Source organism: Dreissena polymorpha, chromosome 13 (genome assembly GCF_020536995.1).
Source record: "Dreissena polymorpha isolate Duluth1 chromosome 13, UMN_Dpol_1.0, whole genome shotgun sequence".
Lineage (NCBI taxonomy): Eukaryota > Metazoa > Mollusca > Bivalvia > Myida > Dreissenidae > Dreissena > Dreissena polymorpha.
The window spans coordinates 59,814,152-59,836,785 of NC_068367.1; the positions used below are offsets into that span (position 1 = coordinate 59,814,152).

At 33.2% G+C, this 22,634-nt stretch overlaps 1 protein-coding gene and 1 long non-coding RNA gene across 3 annotated transcripts in view; one reads left to right on the forward strand and one right to left on the reverse strand.

The window, feature by feature from the left end:
• Positions 1-3,248: 3,248 nt before the first annotated feature.
• On the reverse strand, positions 3,249-6,974 carry LOC127856005 (uncharacterized). The gene is made up of 2 exons (XR_008037814.1): positions 6,802-6,974; positions 3,249-5,667 (listed from the first exon to the last, which is right to left on the reverse strand). It is a non-coding gene; the product is annotated as an uncharacterized LOC127856005 (long non-coding RNA).
• Positions 6,975-19,698: 12,724 nt separating this feature from the next.
• The window catches only part of LOC127856000 (RNA-binding motif, single-stranded-interacting protein 2-like), a 247,648-nt gene continuing 244,712 nt past the window's right edge, over positions 19,699-22,634 (forward strand). For both annotated transcript variants that reach the window (XM_052391948.1, XM_052391950.1), the window contains exon 1: positions 19,699-19,963. The gene's annotated coding sequence lies outside the window, so the exon portion shown is untranslated. The remainder of the gene's footprint in view (positions 19,964-22,634) is intronic.

The window sequence follows — 22,634 nt, forward strand, 5'->3', positions numbered from 1 at the left end:
AGGATCATTGTAACAGAGCTTGCATTATTTTTTCATGTGATTAAGGATATGAGCAAAGCAAAAGCAATTTTTTGTATGTTTGCTCCAACAGTAGTTGTATTAAATATATAAATAATGGTCATGCTATGAATCAAAAGTAATCTGCTTTGTAACGGCTTATGTAGAGCATGTTTAGGAGAAGATCTTATAAGACACCATGTGAATAAACAACAAAAACAAATGAACATTTTCATATTTAATTAAGATTTGTTATGTTTATCGTGACTTTTTAAGATGACTTGTTGGTAAAGTTGAATGTTGAAACTGCCTTGAAATATTATTGAAAAGCAAAATTCACAGCAAAACATAATATATTGATATTTTTGCTATTAAATATTGCAATACTTTTGCAATATGGGCATCTCATATTCCTGGTATTATAATGTTGATTTTTGTGTACATTACTGTATTAAATGTTGTTGTTTTTTTAAACTGTCGCCAACATTGCTTTGTTCATGAACATGTATACAAACTGATTATTTTATCACTATCAAATTTGATATCCAAGTAAAATGATGTTTACCATGCAGTTTGACAATCTGTGTACATTAAATATATAATATATATAATTTAGCCAAACTTTATATGAGTCTCTGTCCGAAAAAACGGGCTTAATTTATGTGATTAAGGTATGATCCTAGATTAGCCTGTGCAGTCCACACAGGCTAATCGAGGACGAAACTTTTCACTTTTATTGTTGTTGTTTTTTTGTTTAAAGGAAGTCTCTTTTTAGCTAAAATCCTGTTTAGGCGGATAGTTGCAGACTGCACAGGCTAATCTAGGAGGACACTATACACATGCATTAAAACCCTGTTTTCCCAGAGCTAGGCTCATTTATGTTACGTTAAGAATTTGTGTTATGAGTTGGTTGTCTTTAATGTTTTGTGTATTCTATAAAAATTTGATAAAACCTTCCTCAGCATTTGTTGAGATATATTTATCAATCCTTGTATTTTAGAAAGGTTTGGAGTCATGTTTTCCAAATTTTTGTCGCAAGCAATTCAAACTTGTAGACATAAAAATCCAATATGGAGATGAAATGTACAAAAATAAAGCTAGCAGCTTCCATTTTCACATACTTGGAGGTGAGAATAATTTCCAAATGGTCACTATGCTGTAATGTACTTTGTATCTTACTATTTATAATATGTTTCAGCTTCACTATTTCAAAACTAAGACCGTTGACCAAGCATCTTGAGGTAAACTAGTTGTCAAAAAGGGAAAACAGTTTTGAAATGGTAACAAGGCACTATTCTTTCTCTACCAATTTGCAGTTGAATTTTATTACTAAACCACCTATTGTGTTTCTGTGCAATGTTCCTTTTGTAAGAAGCACTTTTGAACTGTTTAATAAAGCATGTATGTATTAAAGATCAATTATTTGCTACGCTAATGAAGAAAATGCGGTATATTTGTCATTTGAATGACACAGTTTGTTTCCATTCTGTTTTACATAACGTCATTCAAATATATTATAATTTGAATTTGTTTTGGAAAATGTTACGTTATGGCCCTTTATGTTGTGGAGGAAAATGGTCCTTGAATTATGTAAAAATTGCCAAATGCCATTTCGGCTAGTCCAACATTTGCCATTTATTCAAATTTCACCAAACTTTGAAAAAATAGGCAAAATTGCCGTCCATTACTAACTAATACGGAAAAGTTTAGATAGTTCACTTAAATTCATGAACATGTTGGCTAAATTTTAAGGTCAAAGCTGAAATTATGTCAGCAATTGTTGAATTAAGGCACTATTTGTTCAAATATTGAATTTGAATGATCTAAAATTGTCCCTTTTCTTTATTTTTAGTCTAACCATCCATTCTGATGTAATCCTCACATTAATTTTTTTTATCTTTAGTATTATTTTATACACAAACACAACTTCAGTTATTTCAGCAGTGCTTTATATGTGCTATAAATTTGGTTTTGGGAATATGCTTGTAAGAAGATCTTTAAGAAGTAATCTTCACATGATATGTAGAGAATGCTTTGACCTACAATCATACATCCATACCTGCAATCATCCATACATGTTTGTATTCTCAGAGAAAATAAAAATGCCTATTATGAGCAGTAGGTCAAATGTCAAGGTAACAGGGCTTGAAGCATGTGTGCTATGATATTTAGAGAACACTTGAACAGGTAAAATTCACAGGGGCTGGTGGCATAAATACCATTTTGGTAGTGCTTTGTGAAGAAGGGATGTAATGCATGTGCGTAGAGTGTTGTCCCACAGACGACACTTTCCGCTTGTATGATATTTTCTGTTTAAAGAAAGTCTCTTCTTAGGAAAAATCCAGTTTATGGGGAAAGTGTCCTTCCTGATTAGCCTGTGTGGATTGCACAGGCTAATCTAGTACGACACTTTACGCACATGCATTAAACCCCTTTTTCACAGGGCAACGGCTCATTTTGTTTTGACCTGGGTTCATTGAAATTGATACACTAGTTACTTGGGAGGAAAGGATAGAGCTTATCAAATGGAAGATCAACCGTCTGATGTCAAGATCATGAACTCATAACATGAAACTGGTTCCACAAAATATGTTAAGATCTTTTCAACTGTAGATAATATATATAAGTGTTGAAGGAAGGAAGACCCCTATGTCTGTTAAGATCAATTTTCGGATGCAATAACAAAAAAAAATGATAAAAACTATTGAAGATATTGACGACTTGGTCCTTAACCAGGAGGCATTGGTTTTCTAGACTTTAAATACCAAACGTTTTCAAAATAATGTTTCCTCTGTTTTGTCAACATATGTCCTGACATGAAAGTGCTTTGTTACTTATATGGTTTAAATAATGTTTTACTCGCAAGTATGACATTGCCATGTTTCAGTTAAACAAATAAATAGGATTTATCTTAAAGATAAAGAAACATTTGGAGTCAATGCCTAGCTTGCGCAAGAACAGTGTTTCTAGTTTAATTAACAGTTGTTAAATGACTAAAATAATGCGAAGTTATAGCAAACATACGCACAGTCATACACAAATTGTTATGTGAAATTCTTGAAGAATAACACAGAAGCGGTATTGGTTAAGCAGTTGCAGTAGGACAGAAGTGGACAACACATATACATATAAACATGTATACGCACGTACGAACACAGGGACATGGGTAACACAATATGCCCCTCCGCAATTATCATGGCGAGGGCATAAAAAATATAGGGAAGGGAATAATACAATTTCCAAACGCACACTAATAGGGAATGTGATTTTATATTTCACAAACGCGAAAACTACTTTTGAACCAATATCCCTTTATCAGATACGTGTGCACAGCAATATACAATATCAATCTTTTGTTATAGCGGTCAGAAAAATAAACCTTCGTTTATTAATTCACAATGTGCCTTTTGCGGGATTATGCCTAGATGTACAGATAAAACACAACGGGAAACTCCGCTTATTTGTGCAAACATTTCATCAATTATGTATCCAGTTACACTACTCGTCTCTCAATTGCAAAGTTTTAAAGTAATAGCATGAAAGTATTTGAAGTTTGAAAGCAATAACCTTGTTGCTTTAGAACAGCTATACAAATAAACTATCCATCAATTGTATCCGGTTGCCAGACAATATAATTATGTTACAATGGCAACTTGCGCGATGAATCTTGGCACAAAACCATTAAAAGTTAGACTGACAATTCCCTAAATGAAAATTAAACAAGCTTTAAACATAAAGAATCAGCTACCATTGCAATTCATCTAGGAGACAACTTAAAACAATTCAGAAATAGCAACATATTTTAATACAAAATGTTACAATAAGTTTCTCTTACCTTGCAAACAAATAGTACTTCGATCGTCATCTGTTATGTTTATTATTTTTTTACATTGGAAATCGGATTAGTTTTCTTTCGATTTTGTGTAGCAAGAAAATCCGTATGGATAAAAACTCTCAAAGTTTAACGGATATATTCATAATTCAGGTTACAACACTGAAGTTACTTATATTATTTACACCATCTTAGCAGATGCATATCATACGAAGAACATTATGTGTTTAAACGGATAGTCGAGCATGCTATGGCCTAGTCTGTAATTTTAATTTTTCATACTTAACTTTGAAGAGTTTAGATCATTATTAGACTTCTCACGTCTTGGCCCTCTGTGTTTTATAATAAAAAATGTAACGTCCGACATGTAATAAACAAATCATGGTTTCTTAATTTGCATTACACATGTTTAAGATAAAAAAAAATTGTTATGGTCAATATTAAACAAAATTAGCCAATAAAAAAGCTAAACAGCGTTACACATATTTAAGATACAAATAATTCGTTATGGTTATATTACATAGAAAACAAGGAGTTGCATGCGATAAACATAGTTCTATATACATATTAATTTTCACCCATGCAAAGACTAAGTAAGAAGGAAAATAAAAAACGAAACAAACGTGAGACTTAAGACCAAAAATCAGTTTGCCTTCACTTCTTATTTCCACACTCATATCCGGTAATGTAAATGACTATTTTCTGGGTTTATTTAAATGATTCATATGACGCCATCTTACATGCATTGCGGCAATTTTCGCATCAATGAATGGCTTTCCCAGTGATGTAAAGCCATTAAACGTACCTTTTTTGTTTACTTCAACCGTGTTTATACTATACTAACTTATCGCATTTAGATATCACCTTATTATATTAACACATTTACCAACAACTCAAATGACAAAAGCACAGCCAAAAACAGTTAGGTGTTGCAAAAGTAGGTTTGTTCACATGGTGCAGTCATATAGATCCGCAGATGATCTCGAAAGTTTAATTGAACAGACATTGAAGACAGAATGACCACGATCTAAGCCAAAACACGTTCCATTTTTGCTCGCCAAGCCTCTTTTCAGCTTTTGTAGCGACGTCATTAGGTTTATTACATTTGTCTGATTGATTGCAACGATAAATCCTTATCAATTGTGTTTTAAAATCAATGTGTATGGTGTCTCTAATGACGGTGCGTGTAGCAAATATATGGTTTGTTCCGTAATGGATCACCTTGACCTGGCTGTTCTCCTTGTCTACGTGTGTAACTACACCTTGATGTCGTATTCCATAATAGAGAAAGTCAATTATGGAACCTCGTTCTATATCAAACCAGCTGTATGCGTTATAAAGATTCACTAATTGGTGTTCACTGCTAAAATGTGGAGATACTACCAGCAGGTTACTTTCATATCCAACCTTTGCCCATTCCACAAAATGGCGATTTGAGTTTTCTTTACTGTCATAACGCCTTTCGTCGATCCGCGATCTGGCTCTTGCGATGACAGTGGTAGCATCGAAAGAATTCACGTATGCTTTTTGGATAATTGTATGTTTATGCAAATCGAAAAACATTGCTTTCTCAATAACTGTGGTAATTCCTTTCGGTGTTTGTTGATAATTAACAACATCAACGAGGCCAAGTTGTTTATCTGCCCTATGCGGTGAGACCACGGTTACTATACCTTCCTGAGTGTTACTCTCGAGGTTGAAGATTACTGCATCACCAGGTTTCAAGTCGTCTATATTCGTTACTTCCACACGGTCGAAGGCTGCAGCCATTCTTTTCCTTATGACAGATTGTTTGCCTTAATACACGTAAATCACTTTTTTGCTCAGTATAATACACTCTGAAATAAAATGTAAAACAACTTTCAGCGTATCATTTCTTCCCTAATCAATAAAACGAAGCATATTAGAATAATGTTAATATAGTTTATACCGAAAACTCGCGGCTGTCCATTACACGTTTAAACATATATATACTACAGTCGATTGGTGTATAACGGATAGCTAAGGACTTCGAGTCTCATTTCAACGTAAATACCACGTATTCAGTAATTAAACCATCAAACCTAGATAGACACATGTCTTTCCTATTGAAACATGCCAACGGTTTTAAATTTCGGAAAAATTATATTTGTTAACAGCGCGAATTTCATGGTACACTGATTCAGTCATTACCGGATCGCTTAGTTCTTTATCGGATTACATGTGTATCGTGTTATTTCTTGAAATGTGACACATCATTTCTACAAAATAATTGCAATATATGTAAATTTCCAGAAAGGAAATTTATTTCTGCGTTTAATAAGACCAAGTTCATGGAAATCGCTGCACAATTGATGAAGTACTGGCTGTTCAACGCGATGCACCCTATATTCGGGTCATTTTGAATTGAATACCTTGTTATATATATAGATTTGATAGTGAAAAATATGTTTTCAGAGAAATCGATTTTCGTTATAATTTGATTATTTTTCATTAAAAATGATGTTTTCACTAATTAATATCATAGCCACACGCTAACCAAATGTGTATTTGACAACTTCAATCGAGTTTATATTTATTTTGAGACAATCCCCACATTCCTGAATATGGGTCACCACATGTCCGTTATTCACTAAATCCCACGTTGCAGCTTTCATGCTTATTTTATATGGTACGCATCAATTTGGTTTCTGAGCATTCTTACTTTTGTACAGGACACATTATACTCAAATATTACATCAATGAACATTATGTTTACCAAACAAAATCTGCAAAATTCAAGAAACCATTCGTCTGCACTTTTCCTGTCGTCACAAAAACGGTGCGTACATAACGTGACCTTGTTTTGCTTTCGAAAAAAGAAACAGTTATAAACATTGACACACGTCAACAAAAACATGAATCGACTTAACAATGATAGGCTTTTTGTATTCAATTCATAGAAAACTATAAATCTTAACATAAATAAAAGTATTTTGCAAAAAACGTTTTACCTATCCGTTACTCACTAAAATCCGCTATACACCAATCGACTGTACTCTATCCGGGTTGTTCGCATAATCAATAAGCAACTGTAATTTAAAACTCTTTCCAAAAGACGAGACGACCATAGACGACTCGACAGTGTTCATGTTGTGGTTTATGACACGAACCACTAAATTCATCGATACATAATAATGGACATTAATATTCGATATATACTTATAAATACTTTATATATTAATATAATTTGTTTGAAAAATGCAACGACGCAAATATTTTTAAGCATTGTTTCGAACGTTTGGTCGTCTATTCCGACAATGGATGGCTGTTTAAATTGCAATAGGGGCTTAAACGATTTCCTGTCAATGCCTACTATTATACAAAAATGCCTACACAAATACAAAAGAACACTAGCTTTCATAGTCGCTTAAGGCCACATACATTGGCTTCTGAAATAGCAGCATACGCTTCTTAATTAAAAACTGTGGTCGTCTATGGGCACAGTATTTGGCTTTTTTCAAGGCACTCTGCTTCGGGTCTTCTTTGGCAACAGCAAAAATCCTAAGAAAGGGACCATAGTACTCCAAGTCTGATATTATTTGATCTCAGTTATTAACAAATCAGCATAAATCTCTATGTCGGGCTGCCTATAGCCAAAGCGCAAGGCTATTTGAAAACGACCATAGTTTTCCATGTGTGGTTGTCTATGACTACACAATAAAGATGCTTAAAAAGTAGTCTATAAAAAAGAAATTAGTTTTGACGTAGTTTCGTCGTTGGTAAAAGTAGTTAGCTTTTTAATTAGAAACCATAGTCTGTATATATTTTCCTCTGTAGCTACAACGCTTATTTTATTACTATTCAAAATGTTAGACATTAGCTATACAATGCATGCAATGAGATGTTCACAAAAGACGACATTATGTGACAAAGTCACTTTAAAATGCCCTCAATTTAAAACATCCCGAATAAGGCTTCAATGGCAACAGTTGCCAAATAAATGTTGATATAACAATCCCATAGTCAGCTATGGTTTTATCATGAACAGTTTCTGTGTGAACCATAAGGTATTTGTTAAAACCAGTTTATAACATCGTTTTAGGGGTTAGAGAATTTGGAGTTTGCCGGAAAAATAAGCCCTAATTCTCTTCTTTGTGCGTATCGTAGATACGGAACCTGCCCTTGATCGTTAGTGTTGTTTTTTTCTCAAATTTTCCATTTAATAAGTTTGAACGGCTCAAAACATTTGATACGGGATAAAAAAGACACCACACATACTGTTTAAATTAAAACGTTTTTTTACCATACAAATTATTACTGACAATTGAAACATCGTATATAAAAAAACAACGTTATTTCGTTTCAATGTTTCATACATTTTATTATATTTTGAAGTTTTTATTCCTTAAAAACTTTTACAAGAATAATTTAAACAAACTTTTACATATATACAATTTTTATTATTTTCAAATAATGTTGCACAATTAGTTACTAAAGTCAATCTTACAGATTGTAAAATATGTAAGATATTTTATATTCACGCACTGACAATTTGGTTCCATATATTTAAGGCGCTGTATATGTATATATTGTCGAAATTAAATCATATAATGCTCTTTTTCATAAAAGGACTTATGGAATTATATTTGCATCATTTAATTCACTATATTGACACATCCGTTAAGTATACAGCAATAATCGACCCGACTTGGAGATGTGTGTTACTTTTAAATAGTCGATAAGGCCACGTGGACATCAAAGGTGCGACTTCAATAGGCTTATAATGGGCTCGATTTTGGAAAACCCCAATAATGTGTGGGTACAAACGAACTAAACATGAAAGGTCAAAATCACGTACCAATCCGCATTATTGAGATGAAACTATCATAAGTGGATAGAATGGATCAGCGTTGTTTTTACCGGATTGGACGGGATGTTCCAAACTTGTGGAGATCCGGAAAACACCAATAGCTTATGTCTAGAATGTCGACTTTGCGACGTATTCAATATTTTGTATAATCATGTTGATGCCTAAACTATTGTTTTTGGATGTATGTCAATTTACACATACAGTTTAATGTGTGCCCTCATTACAAATCATAAAAGTATTATTTAATTTATTCGTGTAAGGCCCACATAAGATGTCACTATGTTTAGAATCTATGGTTCTTATATGGCTACAATAAATATCTCGTTTGTGGAAAAGAGACGCGTCCTTCGATTTTCAGCCGATATTAATTACTCCGTCACGATCTGACTATTGTATACAGTGTTCGATTTGTTTTGTACTCCGATATCCGATCTTTACTTTACTGAACGGAAGTAAATGTCTGGTAAATGAAGGGCAATTTCGGTTTAACACAATATGGATTTGTGAAAAATCTACAGGATTTCGAAATTCGAGTCCTTCTGGGATTGGCATTGTTATTTCGCTGGGTACATGATTAAAGCTTAACTTGCAACGTTTATTGATTTGCTTATCATATCTCAGTAGTGAATATAGTCCGATTTTTTTCTCAAGTGTCAAAGCATAGTGGTTAAATCAGCAAGTTATATCATCGACAATACATCATGTAATTTCTGATATGTAATCAGGAATTCAATACAGCAATATTTTCTACATACACTATATTAATTTATGGCATATACTTGCAATAGGAGAACCATATAAGCTTCGAGAAACGAGTTTTTGTTGACTAAATAAAATCGCGTTATTTCATTATAATTTCCAGCAAAAGAAAATGTAAGAGGGATGTAAACTGGAATCAGTTTGACCGTCTTGTATTTGGTGCGGGCCTCGGGTTTCTTGTCTTGGACATACCTCAAAAACTATCAGACATATCATCTTAAAACTTCATAAAAGTCATATAATTCATTAAATTGACGTGTTACGAGAGTATTGACGTGCAATGATTTACGTAAGCAGATAATTAAGCTAAAAGTAACAATAAATATGAACGTGTCACGATTAATTGTGTTGGATAAATAGCATGAAACATTCGCGATAGTTATATATTTGGTAACCTAGTAGGCAAAATAAATGTAACGTACATGTATGTCACTGTGTATTTACTTTGTATCCCGTTGATTAAAAAATACTTTTAACAATAATTTAACTAACAGGAATATATACGTAAAAAGTTGTAAATCCTGGTCTAAAACATGTCTTAATCTCCCCAAAACTATTTATCCGTTATGGAAAGTGCAGAAAAAGGCAAAATGAAAAACGTTGATTTATTCACCTCTAAGAAAACTAAAACAAAACAGTTAAATATGTCTGCCTTTTCATCGTTCTTTGGGCGAGTGTACCAATACAAATTCACTTTTGTGTAAGTAGTTTTATGTTTGGTGATCTTATGTTAATAAAGCATAACATTTTAAAGATAGACAAACGATCAGCTTGTTTCTATTAAAGAACAAAAACACTATGACATAATTTATTACGTCGGCATCCTACTAGAATATCATATTTGCACTTCTCAGCTCCTCCGTCATGAATAGATTCAACAGCTTTTAAAATAATTGGTGGATACCGATCATATCTGGGGAGATAATCAATATATTTTTTAACCTTATCAGTCGTTGTCTATAATTTGTATGAGAAGATAAAATTGACGAGATAAAAATTATATTGTTTTAAGGCATGTGTCCTTGGCAAACCAGGTGTTGGGGTTTATCTGTGTGTGTGATATGTACACGTAGAATCTATTACTAAAACTAAAATTAGTTTAAATATAAATTGTAGTCGTAGCTTGAAATTAAAAGCTGAACTAGTAACAATTGTTAAGTCTTGTTATGTTTGGTGACGAATTGTATGATAACTAAATTTAAAGGGATCTTTTCACGCTTTGGTAAATTGACAAAATTGAAAAAAGTTGTTTCAGATTCGCAAATTTTCGTTTTAGTTATGATATTTGTGAGGAAACAGTAATACTGAACATTTACCATGGTCTAATATAGCCATTATATGCATCTTTTGACGATTTTAAAACCTAAAAATTATAAAGCGTTGCAACGCGAAACGATTGAATAATTTGGAGAGTTCTGTTTTTGTCGTTAAATTTTGTGAAACAACGAAGATTGCTTATATAAGGTATAAAATACTTCACGTACATGTACTCGGCGGAATAGCTCAGTAGGCTAAAGCGTTTTTACTTCAGGACTCTGGCAGGACTCCAGGGGTCACTGGTTCGAAACCTGGTCCGGGCAATATTCTTTTCCTTTTTTTAATTTTATTCTTGATTTTTTACTGGAGCTTTTACGATCCAATGTTTACATTTATCGAAATAAAGCATTTAATGAATAAGTTAAAAAATGCCAAAATCTGTGAAAAGGCCCCTTTAAGAAGGGCGTATACAAATAGTACGAAAATATAAGCGCGATCCTGGGTTCTATATAACCAATAGAAAAATACTTGAACATTAAATACATAGAAGAAGAATCAAGTTTAATGCATGATGTGACGTATACATTTTGGCTCGTCTAAACGACATACCTTTTAAAATAAAGTCGTGAGATCTGCGAGCGATTTTGGCATATTAATTGTTATACTCTTTTTATTCCCGTCATATCGGGCCGGCGTTATTGCTGCGAAAATACAGCAGCCCTAGATGTGTTACGAACAACATGGACATCGTCAACCTCCGCGCAGAGATTTGACGGGAACCTGCATAGCTGGATCAAATTCCTGCCTTCATAACCAACCACGTGATGATAGCCTAGCCACGTGGAACAATCATTTGACCGTTGTTATTTTTACTTGTTTAATTTAGGTAATTATTTTCTTTATTATGAACCTTAAAACGTATACATGTAAAAGAAAATTATACTACTTTTCATATATAATACTTAAACCAATAAAATAAAATCCTACCAAATCTGGTAGGATATACTTGTGATGGCAGAGATTGTATGTGAGAGCAAGGAACGACAACTCTGCGTGGAGATTGGGACATCGTGGGGTCGTCGTTTTAGGTTTGACACAGAGAGAGGATGAGTCAGATGAGTGGATGTCATTTCACCTGCAACAGCAAATTTTGTCCACAGCTTAAATGCAATGTCGCTTACATAGATAAAAAATTCTTACACTTCTTACTTAATCAGACAGCATGTCACACACAATGTCTCAGATACCAAGGCCTTTTCCCTCTATGTATACCATATCAATGGATGTTTGACTTTTAACACTTCATACTTAACAAGGAAGCATGTCATATACATTATCTAAAAGAGGGGTCTTTTCTCTCTATATATAACATATCAATTGATTTTTGACTTTTCATACTTAATCAGACAGCATGCCATGCATAATGTCAAAGTCCAGGGCCTTTTCCCTAAATATATAGCACATCAATTGTCCTTGGACTTCTAACATTTTTTACTTAATGAGACAGAATATCACATAGCATGTCAGGTAGTCGGGCTTCTTCCCTATATATATAACTTATCAGTGGTCCTTTGGCTTCTTACACTTCTTACTTAATGAGACAGAAAATCGCACACAATTTTCCAGAGAGTAGGGAAGGTGAACATAATATATTCCCTAAATATATACATGTAGCATATCAGTTGTCCTTTGACTTCTTACACTTCTTACTTTATGAGACAGCATGTCATGCACCATGTCAGTGAGCAGAGCATTTTCCCTCTGTGTATAGCATATCAGTGGTCCTTTGACTTCAAATACTTCTTAGTTAATGAGACAGCATGTCATGCACCATGTCAGTGGGCAGGGCATTTCTCTCTATGTATAGCATATCAATGATTCTTTGACTTCTTACACTTCTTACTTAATGAGACAGCATGTCATGCACCATGCCACTAGACAGGGCCTTTTTCCTCTGTGTATAGCATATCATTGGTCCTTTGACTTCAAATACTTCTTACTTAATGAGACAGCATGTCATGCACCATTTCAGTGGGCAGGACCTTTTCTCTCTGTGTATACCATATCAATGGTCCTTTGACTTCTTACACTTTTTATATAATGCGGCAACATGTCACACACCATGCTACTAAGCAGGGCCTATTCTCTCTGTGTATACCATATCAATGGTCCTTTGACTTCTTACACTTCTTAATTAATGAGACAACAATTCATGCACCATGTCAGTGGGCAGGACCTTTTCTCTCTGTGTATACCATATCAATGGTCCTTTGACTTCTTACACTTTTTACATAATGAGGCAACATGTCACACACCATGCTACTAAGCAGGGCCTATTCTCTCTGTGTATACCATATCAATGGTCCTTTGACTTCTTACACTTCTTACTTAATTAGACAACATGCACAAATTCCGTGGGCAGGGCCTTTTCTCTCTATGTAATGCATATCAATGATTCTTTTACTTCTTACACTTCTTACTTAATGCGACAGCATGCCATGCACCATGTCCGTGGTCAGGGCCTTTTCTCTCTATGTTATGCATATCAATGATTATTTGACTTCTTACACTTCTTACTTAATGCGACAGCATGCCATGCACCGTGTCCGTGGTCAGGGCTTTTCTCTCTATGTATAGCATATCAGTGGTCCTTTGACTTATAACACTTCTTAGTTAATGAGACAGCATGCCATAGACCATGCCATTGAGCAGGGCCTTTTCTCTCTATGTATAGCATATCAATGATTCTTTGACTTCTTACACTTCTTACTTAATGAGACAGCATGTCATGTTCCATGCCAGATGGCAGGTCCTTTTCTCTCTGTGTATAGCATATCAGATAGAGAGTAAGTTGGTTCCTTTTTCCTAGTTCCTCATTAAGTACTCGAATAAGGAATAAGGAACTGTTCCCTATTCCTTATTCACGCGTCACATATTTGTTATAGGGTTCTAAAGAAAAATAATGCAAACAATTCGGAAGTAAATCAAAACAAAATAACTCGAATACATTTACTTTATGTATATCGTAACATATTCATGTTTCTTCTTCGCTCTTGCATAGGATTTCTTGTTTAAACTGAACCGATATTTTCTAATTCGAATACTAACTTCACATCAACAAAAACACCTAAAGCATATACTATTATTTTACATGTATGTGATATAAAAGTGAAATATTGTACATTTAAACATGTTTGTTTTTATTTATTATCCAGTTCTTTAATCGCGGCTGAATAAGAAAAAGGAACTGGTCCCTTATTCCTTTTTTCAAGTCGAATAAGGATCTGGCATTTTCTTACTAAAACATCAATGAAATTGATCCAAAGTTAACCACATATAAATGAACATATTATTTATATATTGGTTGTAGACATGTAAAATAATAATTGCAATATATTTCTACTAAGTTATAAGTGATGATAATCCAGTTCCTTATTCACTTTGAACAAGGAATAAGGAACTGGTTCCCTATTCCTTATTCAAATCGAATAAGGAACTGGCATATTCATACTAAACAAAATATGACAAAATGAACCAAAGAGACCAATAAATCAATGAAAATCATTGTACATGTAGGTTAGGTATCAAAAACATTAATTTAAGTACATCTCTTCTTTGTTTCATTTATCGATAAGATATTTCAAAATTCGGATTGGAAAAGGAATAAGGAACTGGTTCCTTGTTCTTTATTCAAATCGAATAAGGAACTGGGATGTTTCTACTAAATAAAATATCAAAATAAACCAAAGAATCGAGCAAATCAATGAAAATCATTGTTAATGCAGGTTGGGTATAAAAAAAAATTAATTGCAGTACATCTCTAATAAGTTTCATTTAATGATAACCTAATTCCTTATTCGGATTGAAAAGGAATAAGGAACTAGTTCCTTATTCCTTATTCAAATCGAATAAGGATCTCCCATTTTCTTACACACACACACATACAAATAAAATGAACCAAAGAAACCAGTATATCAATGAAAATCAATTTTAAATGTAGGTTGGGTATTAAAAATTTGTATCGTAGTACATGTCTAAATAGTTGTTTTTTTGCGACGTGATAACACATTTTTTTCGTGGCAAAAAGTAACCATGTGCACAATCTTCATAACAAAAAGGACTGGTAACTTCCAAGACCAGCGCTATTTTGTCGTTTATCACGACCTTTAATCTGGTGGCAATGTTGAAGATCGCCGGATGTACCGTTGGCATCCAATATGAAGAAGACACGTTTTTCGTTTTAATAGCTTGTTAAGTATGAAAATGCCAGTACCTTATTCGATTTGAATAAGGAATAAGGAATCAGTTCCTTATTCCTTTTTCAATCCGAATAAGGAACTAGGTTATCATTAAATGAAACATAGTAGAGATGTACTGCAATTAATGTTTTTGATACCCAACCTAAATTTACAATGATTTTCATTGATTTATTGGTCTCTTTGGTTCATTTTAATAGTGTGTTTAGCATGAAAATGCAGATCTTTATTCGATTTGAATAAGGAATAAGGAACCAGTTCCTTATTCCTTATTCGCACTGAATAAGGAACTGTGTTATTATTTAATACTACTAGGAAGAAATATATTGCAATACATATTTTGAACTTCGAACCTACATAAACCATGATTTTCATCGACATTTAATATTATATGATTAATTTCAATTTATGTTTGAGTAAAGCGATACCATTTCCTTATTATCTTCTTCATAAAACTTGTTTTTAGCGTGTATCGTCACATCGTCAGAATATAAAAAGAAATCTGACAGAATACGTCCATATAACATATTCAAGCTTAAATAACCCACACCATCTAAAATATAACATATCCGAAAGTTATCGTCCGAAATACAGGCTTCCGAATAAGGAACTAACTTTACACCCTTTCCTTATTCAGAGGCCATAATTTCGGATACTTTAATTCGTATCATTCTATAATAGTACAGCTTTATATTCGTTATTATTGGCGAGTTTTTGTGCAAGATTTGTAATGTATATCTCTGGTACAGTTCTTGAAGTCTTATCTGACCCTGAACTTTGGTCAAGACTATGTAATAGCTCAAAACTAAACATGTTTTAGATAAGAAAAAGGAACTGGCCCCTTATTCCTTTTTTCAAGTCGAATAAGGATCTGGCATTTTCTTACTAAAACATCAATGAAATTGATCCAAAGTTAACCACATATAAATGAACATATTATTTATATATTGGTTGTAGACATGTAAAATAATAATTGCAATATATTTCTACTAAGTTATAAGTGATGATAATCCAGTTCCTTATTCACTTTGAACAAGGAATAAGGAACTGGTTCCCTATTCCTTATTCAAATCGAATGAGGAACTGGCATATTCATACTAAACAAAATATAACAAAATGAACCAAAGAGACCAATAAATCAATGAAAATCATTGTACATGTAGGTTAGGTATCAAAAACATTAATTTAAGTACATCTCTTCTTTGTTTCATTTATCGATAAGATATTTCAAAATTCGGATTGGAAAAGGAATAAGGAACTGGTTCCTTGTTCTTTATTCAAATCGAATAAGGAACTGGGATGTTTCTACTAAATAAAATATCAAAATAAACCAAAGAATCGAGCAAATCAATGAAAATCATTGTTAATGCAGGTTGGGTATAAAAAAAAATTAATTGCAGTACATCTCTAATAAGTTTCATTTAATGATAACCTAATTCCTTATTCGGATTGAAAAGGAATAAGGAACTAGTTCCTTATTCCTTATTCAAATCGAATAAGGATCTCCCATTTTCTTACACACACACACATACAAATAAAATGAACCAAAGAAACCAGTATATCAATGAAAATCAATTTTAAATGTAGGTTGGGTATTAAAAATTTGTATCGTAGTACATGTCTAAATAGTTGTTTTTTTGCGACGTGATAACACATTTTTTTCGTGGCAAAAAGTAACCATGTGCACAATCTTCATAACAAAAAGGACTGGTAACTACCAAGACCAGCGCTATTTTGTCGTTTATCACGACCTTTAATCTGGTGGCAATGTTGAAGATCGCCGGATGTACCGTTGGCATCCAATATGAAGAAGACACGTTTTTCGTTTTAATAGCTTGTTAAGTATGAAAATGCCAGTACCTTATTCGATTTGAATAAGGAATAAGGAATCAGTTCCTTATTCCTTTTTCAATCCGAATAAGGAACTAGGTTATCATTAAATGAAACATAGTAGAGATGTACTGCAATTAATGTTTTTGATACCCAACCTAAATTTACAATGATTTTCATTGATTTATTGGTCTCTTTGGTTCATTTTAATAGTGTGTTTAGTATGAAAATGCAGATCTTTATTCGATTTGAATAAGGAATAAGGAACCAGTTCCTTATTCCTTATTCGCACTGAATAAGGAACTGTGTTATTATTTAATACTACTAGGTAGAAATATATTGCAATACATATTTTGAACTTCGAACCTACATAAACCATGATTTTCATCGACATTTAATATTATATGATTAATTTCAATTTATGTTTGAGTAAAGCGATACCATTTCCTTATTATCTTCTTCATAAAACTTGTTTTTAGCGTGTATCGTCACATCGTCAGAATATAAAAAGAAATCTGACAGAATACGTCCATATAACATATTCAAGCTTAAATAACCCACACCATCTAAAATATAACATATCCGAAGGTTATCGTCCGAAATACAGGCTTCCGAATAAGGAACTAACTTTACACCCTTTCCTTATTCAGAGGCCATAATTTCGGATACTTTAATTCGTTTCATTCTATAATAGTACAGCTTTATATTCGTTATTATTGGCGAGTTTTTGTGCAAGATTTGTAATGTATATCTCTGGTACAGTTCTTGAAGTCTTATCTGACCCTGAACTTTGGTCAAGACTATGTAATAGCTCAAAACTAAACATGTTTTAGATATCTTGTTACGTTTTCATACGAAAACTGTTACGAAGGCATATGATTAAGAATTCATGCAAAATGATTTCAACACGTCTCCATAAAAGAAAGACTGCACCGGAAGCAGCGGTCCAAATGCCTGTATTAGACTGAAAAGTTTCCTCGTAATGCCTCAATATTTTATTTTATAACTGAAACGAAAAAGCGCACATCCTAGCTGTAAAAGTGTGTTTTCTCGCTCATGCAGACCAACGGTACATTCGGCGACTTTCAACCTCGGCACAAGACGAATGCCAATGTTCCGGACAGCATTGTTCATCAGTGCGACGTCACTGATGTCAAAATAACGCGAGACTGAACCGGAAGCAGTGGCCTCTTGATTTCGTTGTTGCTATTGTTTTTTTTTTTCAAGTAAAAACCAAAACTTACACTGCTGTGATTGGGTGGTTTTATTTTAATGGATTTTTTTACCTCCGGAAGCGCGTTTCCTCGCTCTAGGATGCTTACATTACATCCGGCGACCTTCAACATTGGCGCACGATTAGAAGTCGTGGGAACTGACAAAATAGCACTGTTCTCGGTGGTTATAAGTGATATCTTTAGATATTGCAACTGGTTACGCTTTCCTTATTCATCCGCGGAAACGGCAATATGTTATCATTACAAAAGAATACTAAACAGAAATGTACTGTAATAAATACATATATTTTATTCCCCACATACATATAGTGATTTTTCTTGATTTATGCGTCTCTTAATTCATATTATTTTATTTGTTAAGTAAGAAAATACCAATTTCTTATTCGATTTGAATAAGGAATAAGGAACCAGTTCCTTATTCCTTATTCAAGCCGAATAAGGAACTATGTTATCATTAATAAAACCAAGTAAAAATGTACTGCAATTAGTATTTGTTGCACCCGACATACATTTACAATAATTTTCGTTGAGTTATTCGCCTCGTTGGTTCACTTTGATTCATAATTTATAGAAAGAACATCCCAGTTCCTTGTTCGATTTGAATAAGGAATAAGGAAAAGTTCCTCATTCCTTATTCAAACTGAATAAGGAACTGGATTATCACCACTTAAAACTTAGTAGAAATGTATTGCAATTAGAATTTTACATATACAACAAATATATAAATAATATATTCATTTATATGTGGTTAATTTTGGATCAAATTCATTGATGTTTAAGTAAGAAAAAGCCGGTTCCTTATTCGGCTTGAATAAGGAATAAGGAACTGGTTCCTTTTTCCTTATTCAGCCGCGAATAAGGAACTGGATTATAAATAAAAACAAACATGTTTTAAATGTACAAGATTGATTTTTGTATCACATACATGTAAAATAATTGTATATGCTTTGTTTTTGTTGATGTGAAGTTAGTATTCGAATTAAAAAAAATATCGGTTCGGTTTAAACAAGAAATCCTATGCAAGCGCGAAGAATTAACATGAATATGTAAAGTAATACATAAAGTAAATGTATGAGAGTTATTTTGTTTTGATTTACTTCAGAAATTTTTGCATTATTGTTCTTTAAAACCCTATAACAAATATGTTTCGCGTGAATAAGGAATAAGGAACAGTTCCTTATTCCTTATTCGAATAAGGAATAAGGAACTAGCAAAAAGGAACCAACTTACTCTCCATGCATATCAGTGGTCCTTTGACGTCTTCCTCTTCTTACTTAATGAGACAGCATGTCATACACTATTGTTACGCCCGAACCCCCGTAATAGAAAAACACCCTAGGGTAGCGTGGTGTGGTCCCCGAGCGGCAAGGGACTGATTTCTTTATAATGATTACTAGGGGCTGGACGCAAGCATTTATAAATAACACAAAAACACAATAGTCATTTACGCATTTATTAATCTTTTGAGTACGTTTAGATCTAGTTAAAAGTGTATTTCACTCACTAATCAATACCCTCAACGTACAATATTAATTTAACATACCATCGAGCTCGGAGCCTCGGCTTCCATCGTAAATCGAACTCCCGCCAACTAAACTATTTATGACGTCACTTAACACAGAGCAATTTTAGGTAAAGACCGAGGGACACCGAAACTAACGTAAAATATAGTTTAACAATCAGCGGTATAATATAAACAGATAATTAAGGGGTTCAAAGTCGTCGAACAGAGTTAATATTCGGCATTAATATATATTAGTTTCTATATTTTCGATTACATGTAAAAATTAATAGGCAAAGAGACATTTTGTCATTTATCATATAAAACTATGAAAAATATTAACCACATGGAATTGAGGTTACAACCCACTACAATTTTAACTATGGCCAAATCGACAAGTTCGCAACATTGCATCCTACCCTGCGAGCTTCAGTGCCTGAAGTAATAAAGTAACCTCAATTTAAGGTAAGTGATATCGTAAGGTAATATATTTTTACATTAACATATAAAACATGAATCTTCTTATAAGCACAATATTGACTTGACTGACCAATAAATGAATAAGGCAAAGACCTAGAGAATACATATTCTCTAGGTCTTTGAATAAGGTAACATAGCAAAAATGTAATCTATATCAGACATAGATTCAACCTTCAATTTTAGTAATATAACAGTTATTTGTTATGGCATATCAAACATACCATACTGTCTCCACTTAACTTCTTAAGGATTTTACACAACAATTTAACAAATTATTATACTTTAGCAAAACATCCCTCAGCTCTGAACGTTCAACTAGGTTGAATCCATTGAGTCTGACATCTAAACAATTTAGCAATGTCTTATATATCAAACATAGAATATATATTGCATTTTTTTGACAAAAATGGAAACAAAATGGTGTTAACATTAAACTCACAAAAACAATGGAACATCATTACATGGATTTACTATTCTAAGTAAACAAGACACAAGCACCTTTTATCTATATCAGTATATGATCTATATTGTCAGCAATTTACAGTAAGATTTCGAAGTGTATCATACATTATGTTACTGCATAAATCCATAGTCGTTCCAACAGACAAGACAAATAACAACAATTTAATCAATAAGTCAAAAATGCAAAAGTTTAACTATTTTCAAACTTGTTTGCATGTGGAATGACTTTGACATCTACTTATCAGGTTAAGAACATTAATAACCCACATTGCAGATTACTTAAATTATAAATAATGGTATCATTTAACAATGGTAATAACTTGTTCCTTTAATATAAAAAAGAACAACAATAACAAAAAAAAAAAAACAATATCAATAAAAAAAATGTTTGTAAATTCTATATGTACAGATCACCTCCAGCCCACTTTAATCCAGTCCCTGGACACACAAGAGTTTAACCCATTTATGCCTAGCGTCTAGAAAAAAGGCCTTGGTAAACAGTGTAGATCCAGATGAGATGCCGCATCGATCCAGATGAGACGCCGCATGATGCGGCGTCTCATCTGGGTCTGCGATGTTTGCTTAAAGGAATTTCTGTAAGAAATATTCTAAATATAGAAATAAATATACTAGACATCCCTAATTTTGGAAATAAATTGATTCAATTTAGAAGGATGGGAGAGTCCACTAGGCATAAATGGGTTAATAACTACCCAGACAAACATTTCCCAGCAACTAGAGATTTAACTAGAATGAACAACCCACAACTCCTTACTTGTGGACATACAACAAGGTACGGTGTTTACAAATAAAAGCAAGGTAATTCCTTTAATTATTTTTGCCTTGCAGTACAAGTAAAGAATAAATAAGTATATTAATCCATCATATATACACAATTAACAATGCATTTTATATAATAAAAAAAACACTTTTGGAGTGATTTCAAATCTGCCTTAAAATTCATATGAGAAGGACAGGCATTTGAAAATGTAGTGTATATCACCATTACAAATACTGCAATAGTGTTCCAAACCTTTAACTTAGGGCGAAAAAAACAACACACAAATAAACAACAAAATTAACCATATAGTAATCATACTAAACATCTTCATCTTCAGGTATCGTAGAGTCATCACTGTCACTGCAGGCCACTGGGTATTGAGGACTTACCCAAACCAAATTTATTATGGGGTATTAAGGAGTTACCCAAACCAAATTTATTACATCTGAAAGCAAAATGATATTTCTGGAACGTGTACTCTTTATTATAATTGTTATCTGAAAATAAATAAATATTAAGAATGAATAAATCGGATGAAGAATAAGATTTCTATCAAATAAAATTATTGTCATTTATTTTAGTAAACTTTATTTTTTCCTGAATGATGGCAACAAGGCAGGGCAATCAGTAGTATTTGGCCTCTGCCAGTAACTCGTGTAGATGCTGTAAATTGTATGGTAAACAGCCTTGTTCAAAGTTTCCACCATCTCTGTGGAAATTTAAAATAATTATCAAATGATTGCTGTCACGGTCAATAAAAGAACTTTCAGTTGCATTATGTAGTATGGAGTCAATGTCTGCCTTAACTAGGGTTTCCTTGCTGGTGGTAAATGTCATTCCGCCAATATTTACATTGAGAGTTGCTGCTGTCACCATTGAGAGTGGGGACGATAACATCAAGTGGAAGCTCCTCAGACATTGAGACATCAATGTCATGTAGCATGCTGAAGTGTTCCTCACGATCCTGTTCAAGTGTTACATGTGTAAAAATCTTTGGTTTCTCCATGGAAAAAACCATTTTTTTCTAAGTCCTCCAATAACTTCATTTCAATAAGGCCTCTGCCTCTTCTCCTCTTGCAGTTGACATGGTATCCACCAATACATAATCACATTTACTTGTGGTGCCGCATGGTTTGTGGGTACCGACATTCCTTGTGAAAAAACAGTTGCACCTCCTACTTTCGAATTATAGGCCAGAATGCATTTCCTCACAGTGTCTCTCCACTATAAATTTTTGATTGGCCCATGTGGCGTTGGGACATAAGGCACAACAATAGCGCCAACCCTAAAACAAAATTAAAAAAAATATTGAGATTTTAAAGATAAATAGCAAGTCCAAACCATATTTCTCAGCACAAAATATAATTTTACTACAATTTAACTACATATTAATTCATACATGTGAACAACACA